This window comes from Jaculus jaculus, chromosome 2 (assembly GCF_020740685.1).
Source record: "Jaculus jaculus isolate mJacJac1 chromosome 2, mJacJac1.mat.Y.cur, whole genome shotgun sequence".
NCBI lineage: Eukaryota > Metazoa > Chordata > Mammalia > Rodentia > Dipodidae > Jaculus > Jaculus jaculus.
In genome coordinates, this window is record NC_059103.1 from 65,495,488 (window position 1) to 65,502,785 (window position 7,298).

Consider the following 7,298-nt stretch of genomic DNA (forward strand, 5'->3'; position numbering starts at 1 on the left):
ACAAACGAGGCTGCTGATTTTAGTTCTCTTGCAAGAAGAGCAAATATTTGATGTTTCCCAAATTTCATGAAAGGACCCTACTTCGTTTTTCAATGAATTTGACATTCATTTTTAAATTGAGAAAAGTTTTTCTTGGAGAACATGAAAGGCTGCAGTAAACTGTTCCAGTAGTATTTTAACCTGACTTAAAGTCATCCTTGAATGCATACCCCACAGTGGCACATGGAGACCGTGCCAGGGTTTTACTGTGCAGGCTTCACGTGCAGAGGGTTGAGCTGTGCAGAAAACCTCACTTTCTTTATGATGTTTCAGATAGCAGGAGACTTGAGATGTTACCTCCTCTTGTAAATAATACTTTTTATTCATATTAATCTTGCATTCCATTCTAAGTTCAAAAGAACTTTAAAGTTGTTAGTTTGCAAACTCAAACATTTGACCATCTTTAAGCAAGTTGAAGTGAATATAGGCAGGCAGTTTGATATATAGAGATCAATTTGCAGGACCAATTACAGTATAAGAAATGTAATAGAATCAGACTGAATTAAAGTGAGACTGTATATTGAAAGTCATAAAGTTTGCTTTCTTCAAGTGTTATTTATCTTAAATTATAGTCATTAAGTGTTTGCAAATTACCTTTTGAACCTAAGTCAGCTTAAGTTGATTTGACTTTTCACTAATCTTGATACTACAAGCAATAAAAGAACCATTATTAAATACATTGTAATGATAAAGATGTGAAGCTTCTTCCAAAAAGTTGTAAGGCTTTCCTAATTAACAGTAAACTCTTCAGTTGGTATCATCTACTAAACATAAGTTTCTGTTTTTTCCTCCATGTTTGCTTAGGCATACATTTCTTTATACAATCACATCCTTTTATTGCTGTAGTTTATTCCCTAAAGATGCCAAAGGAAACAAGTTCTTATTTACTTTAAGTGGCTACTATCTTGTACTTTTCTTTATATTCTGAAGTAAGATGGGATTTTGTGAGGTTGTGGACCATTTTCCTCCAATGTTGTTTAGAATACTTCCCCCCCCCCCCAGTGGAAGGTGACTTGGTAATATTAATAATATTTGAGTATTTAACAACATCAGACACATCTGTCGAGTTTACTATTTGTCAGGGTATATATGTGACAGAGGTGAGAGAGAATTCAGCTTATAAAAGTCAAGCGTCACATACTTGGTTCTTGGAGGAAGTGATGGTCTTTGATTTTTACACACCTCAGCCTCAGCATGGCCCATATTGTGTCTACTCCTCTCATTACACTTCTTCATCCCTGGTGCCCTGGATATTTGAAAGTATAATGTTTGGTATGACAGGTCTTACAGAGTGAATTCATTATAAAGCTTTTATCTTTTGTTGTGTTTGGATCATGCCTAGAGTCCCCAGCATGCAGCACTTGGGAAGCAGAAGGGTCATGAAATCACGGCTGTCCTGGGCTACATAAGCAAGAATCTGTCTCCAAAAAAAGACTTTCATTTTCATTGAATGTGACAATGACCTTTTTTTCCTGGTAGATTTTCTCACTGTCCCAGTTTTTTTGGTTTTTTTTTTTTTTTTTCTTCTATACTGGTAGATTTAGTTTCTCAACTAAACTAAGGCCATTGCTTTTTACTCTGGTATGAAATATGTTTGGGAAAATTACATTAATAGTTCATGCCTAGTGAAAAGGACCCTGGTCATGGAGATTGCTTTTATAGCTCTCAGGGTGTTTGTGTGTGTGTGTGTGTGTGTGTGTGTGTGTGTGTGTTTTGCCTCAGTCAATTTAAAAAGCCCTCACAAGTCATGGTTTTCTTTTTTAAAGTGAAATTACTTAAGGGCAGGCAGACTTGCTAGAAGTTACTTATCCTCCTTGTAGGCTTTGATTACAATTAGATCTTACTGCGCCTGTGCCTGACTTTTGAAGAAGAAATTGTTAGCTTGTAGTGTATCCTGGCAGATTCCAGAGGAAGGTGCATGCTCGTAAACCAGCTACAGTCGCATAGAAGTACTTCCAGGACTCGGTACTAACTGGGCGCTCTGAGTTGGCTCTCAGATGTTTAGCCTTTTACTCTGAATAACACTTTCAAGCATATCTAAAAGTTTGGAATGTTGAGTATTACTCTTGAGAAGTAATCTAAGAAATTACAAGTGATTCTTTGGAAGATTTCATGTGATTGTCAGTGGCACTTAACACTATGCAACATGATTCTTTTTGACAGGTAGTTTGGCTTCTTTGTGCACAATACAGGACACAGCGTACCACCTAACTGTGTGTGCTTATCAAGTTACTAGTGTGACAAGCAGAGCTTGATTCATGCGTGCTTCACACAAGCTTTCCAACTCTGCACTAGAAGTTGGATAATGCTTTTCACAGTCCAGTATAGCAATGTGGGGAATCAGTTCTTGTTATGATTTAGGATGAATTTGGGAGGAGAGAAGAGCTGGAGCCAGGTGTAGTTTCTTGTACATACAGAGATGTTTCAGTATGAAAAATGACAGTGTCTGTTTACAGTTAACTTTATTTCACGGACTTTGACAAGATGATTCTTTATTAATCACTTTTCTAGTCCCAAGAGGTTTGAATTCCAGGTTACAAACCATTGATCAGAAATGTGCATTTCCATTCTTTTAGTCCTAGTTTAAATAAGTGCTTACTGTTTTGCCTGTTTGCCACTGGGAAGAAGCAACTTAAAGTATTTCCTGATAGACTTTTGCTCAAGTGTGACTTTGTGTCTACAGTTATGTCACACATCTCTGTTGCAATATAGATTAAAAAGTCTTGGGGCCAAGGGCTGGGAAGTGTCATTATCTCCCTTGCCTGGCTTGTTCTGTCACTATTCTTTGGCCTGATTGACCTCATAACCCTGTGATTGTCACCCAAAGGTGTGTTCCGAGTGTGTCACCTTTGGCTTGATGTTGAAACCGTGCTGCTATGATAGGTGGGTGCATCTCTCGGTCAGTTTCGTTCTGAGGGGAGCAGGTGAGATTGTTGCACTGTGCCGTTAGCCATGCTTGTCTGCTCGCTGGTACCTACTTGTTACAGGCATTATAATAAAAGCTAGGATATTTCTCTGGGGGAAGAGACTTATTTAATGTAATTTAAAGACTTTTCCAATAGAAAATGAAATAATATTGAAAATATCTATTTTTTAGCTTTCAGCAATTGATGGTGCTTTGTTGTGTCTGCTGGAAGTCTACTGCCATTATAGGGATTCTCATTAACCTCACTGAGAAAGAAACTGCTTGTTCGCTCCTCTAGATCTCTGAACAGTCTGTTAGTGATGACAACTTCTGTAGGAGGGTCTACTCTGAGCCATTAACTTCCTGTAAGGGGAAAATGGGCTGGCTACCAGAAATATCACTGAAGCAGGGGGGCTGTGGGTGGAGGGTTGGGTATTTGTCTTGAGAATTATAAACTACAAAACACTTTTGTACACAGCTGATTTTTTTAAAAAAATAAACACATTTTTAAAGATGCTGAAAAAAAAAGAGTTGGAGCTATGTTTATGGTTAGGGTTGGAGCTAGGGTTTGGGTTAGGGTTAGGGTTAGGGTTATGGTTTGGGTTGGAGATAGTTTTATGTTTAGGGTTAGGATTGGAGCTAGTGTTAGGATTAGGTTTAGATTTAGGATTGAAGCTAGGTTTAGGATTATGTTTAGGGTTGGAGCTAGGGTTAGGGCTAGAGTTGGAGCAAGGGTTAGGGTTAGGTTTGGAGGGTGGGTTATAGTTAGGGTTAGGATTGAAGCTAGCATTAGGGTTAGGAAAGGGTTAAGTTTAGACCTAGTGTTAGGGCTAGAGTTGGGGCTAGGGAGGATTAGGTTTGGACATAGGGTTGGGTTACGGTTGGAGGTAAGGTTAGGTTTGGAGCTATGGTTAGTGTTAGGGTTATGGTCAGAACTAGGATTAGGGATAGGGTTCAAACTACTGTTAGGATTAGGATTGGACCCTAGGATTAGTGTTTGGTTTGTGTGAATGTTAGCATTAGGGTTAAGGTTAAGATTGAAGCTAGGGTTAGGGTTAGGTATAACGTTAATGTTGGAATTAGAATTAGGGTTATGCTTAAGGTTTTAGCTAGAGTAAGGACAGGGATTAAACATAGTGTTAGGGCGCGCCAACGCCCAACACCGTTCGGGGAAGGCGGAGGCAGAGGCGGAGTGGCGGCCGCTGGGACTGTGGAAATTCTTTCCCTTCCAGGAAGAGAGTGTAGGAAAAAACCCCTGCAGGGGCCCCCCACGCTCTGCCTGGATAAGGCGACACCCCAAATCACTCACAAGAAGCGGTCTTGATGCAAACTGCAAGAGGATTTTATTCCAAGCGCGCTGGGGTCCACAGTCGTACACCGCACAGGGGTAGAGGACTGCAGAGCCCCGAATGCAGGAACAGGACAGTTTTTAATAGGGTTTCTAACAAAGCCTGTGCATTAGACCAATCATTTTCTAATATTAGGAGCCCGCAGGGTGTTGGCCAGTCAGTTTGTGCCACCCCATAATTTCTAAGCCAATTAGTTTAATTTGTTCAAGCCCCTCGTGGGCCAATCATTTTCTTATGACCTTGGTGGTCGGCATTTGCACAGGTTCTTGGGTGGGAGTAGCAGAGTGTGGTATCAGTCTACTATGACCTTGGAGGTCAGCATTTGCGCAGGTCCTTAGGTGGGGGTAGCAGAGTGTGGTATCAGCCTCCTATGACCTTGGTGGTCTGAGGCAGGCTGCTACGGCTTATGGTGCGAGCTACTAAGGCTTACAGTGTGGGCTATTAAGGCTTATAGTGTAAGGCTATTTACAGAAATCAAATAAGTGGTTCACTTCATTACTCATTCCCCATCCTGGAGTTTGAAGTATGCAGGGAGCCCGCTTAAGCTCCCCTTGGAGCATGATAGTATTTCTTAGCTTCTGAATTCTTGGACCTTTCAAGACCAAGTCGCGGAGGTTGGCTGCAGGCGCGGACGGAGGCTCGGGGACTCCCGAGCGCCAGGCCAGTGGGCCAGGCCAGCGCGGAGGAGGCTCCTCGTGGGAGGACAAAGCGGCTCCACGCCCCCCGCCCCTCCGCCCCTCCTCCTCGCTCCGCGCCCCGCCCCCACGCCCCGCCTCCACGCTCAGCGCCCCGCCCCCACATCACTTCCGTTTTCAACCTCCAACCGAGTTGTGGCCTGACCCTGTCTGACCCTCTTTAGAGCAAGAACTTTTAGTTTGCCGAGGTGGCTAGGCGCGTTCAGAGCCCCAGCTGGAGGCGGAAACAGGCGTGGGGGGGGGAGAGTGAGGGGAAGCACTGAGACCCTTAAGGCAGGGGGTTGGGCCTCTTGTCTCCTCACTGCCCCCCTTGAAAAGTTACAGCCTTTCACCTTGCTGTAATAAAATAACTGACAAAAGTCAGCTCAAAGGAGGAAGGGTTTACTTCCGCTCTTTGCGGTTATAGTCCCTTGGCAAGGAGTGCATAGCATCAGGGGCTGGAGGCAGCCAATCACATTGCACCTGCAATCAGGAAGCAGAGAGCAATGAATTCTGGTGCTCAAGGAGCTTTCATGACTATGGGATGTTGCCACGCATATTAACATGGGTCCTGGCACTTCAACCTAAGGAACATAATCCCTCACAGGCATGCCCAAGAGCTCGGTTTCAAGGTTTTTGGTCCTGTTAAATTGACATTATGAACTATGGCACATGGAATGATCTGGCTCATCAAATCAATCCAGGCGTTGAGTCTTTCATTTTCCCCTTGTTTTTATCTACTGTGGTGGTTTGGGTATAAAATGTTTGCAATGAAGCTTCATACTTGCCTCTTAGAAAGTGGACTACAGGGCTGGAGAGATGGCTTAGTGGTTAAGCACTTGCCTGTGAAGCCTAAGGGCCCCGGTTCGAGGCTCGGTTCCCCAGGTCCCACGTTAGGCAGATGCACAAGGGGGCGCACGCGTCTGGAGTTCGTTTGCAGTGGCTGGAAGCCCTGGCATGCCCATTCTCTCTCTCTCCCTCTATCTGTCTTTCTCTCTGTGTCTGTCGCTCTCAAATAAATAAATAAAAAATTTAAAAAAAAAAAAAAGAAAGTGGACTACATGTGAGGAACTACTGAGAAAACAGTGACTTTTGCTTAGCTGCCCATGGTACACTAATGTGTACATCTACCCTGTTTCACCTATCCTTAATAGACATAGGAACCAAGATTCAGCAATCTTCCAGTGTTGATTGAAGACCAGTGGCTCTCTAGGAATCATACAGGCCTTCAGTGCTGGGCTGCTGAGGCATCCAGCCTTGTTCAGCCACCATGTTCTCCAACTCTCCAGCCTGAATCTGTTCATGTGAACAGAGCAGCTATGGGGTCCACTCTGAGGTAAAGATGGAAGATTTAATTTGGGGGGAAACACGAGCTGCCAGGACTGACTCTCAAGAGCAAAGCACAATCAACTTTGAGATTACAGATAAGTGGGCTATATAGAGCTCTTCAGTTGGGAGAAGGTAAGGAAGGGGGGGGGGAAACTGCTTTGTTCTTCACATGAGCCGTTTCAAATAGCTAGGGTGTGAGACTAGAACAGTGAACAGGTATCTTGGGGGCAGGAAACCAAGATCTGGAGCATTGTTAGGCAAGGAAGGGTTAGGCTGGGCAGGTTTCTTGAGAAATGTGGATGACCCACTTCCTTGTGTCTGCCCCATCCTGTTGTCTTTGGTGAGTACTTTTTGTCCTGACCTAACAGATGCTTTGTAGGGAGCGGGTGTGGCAGCCATTCCAAGATGGCGCCCGGGACGGCTGCCAAGTCATATGATTTGCACCTGACTTCCTTATACACCCCTGAATAGCCAAGTCCCTGGTGCACACTGCGCAGACTCGTTGCTATGCAAGATCAGACCATCTGACGTTTTACTGATGTGAGCCTATTGAAGAGACTTACGCAGCAGACTCTGAGTGGTGCAGGCTAGGGATTTAAGGATGGACTGGGAAGGGCTCGGGTTCATTTTTTTATTTCTTTGCATGCGGTTAAGGTTCCTGAATAAACTGCTTTGAGAAGAACGTTATGTGGTGTCGTTCCTTTCTGCTGGTCGGACTGAGAAGCGACAAGTGGTGGCCCCTATGGGGCCGTTCAGAACTCATCGCAGTCAGGGCATCTAGCTGGTAAGTTCCCAGGTAAGTGGGAGGAGGGCAAGTTCTCGGCAAGAGACAATAAGGTTCCCGATTGAGGGACAAGTTGCACAAGCACTATGGGAAATACATCTTCTGCCAGTTCAGTCAGTCAGGCCCTCCGAAGTCTTTTAAAAGCGAAAGGAGTTGGCCTTAAGAAAGCTACTGTTGAGAAATTTTTATGGGCGGTTGATGAAGTTGCACCCTGGTTT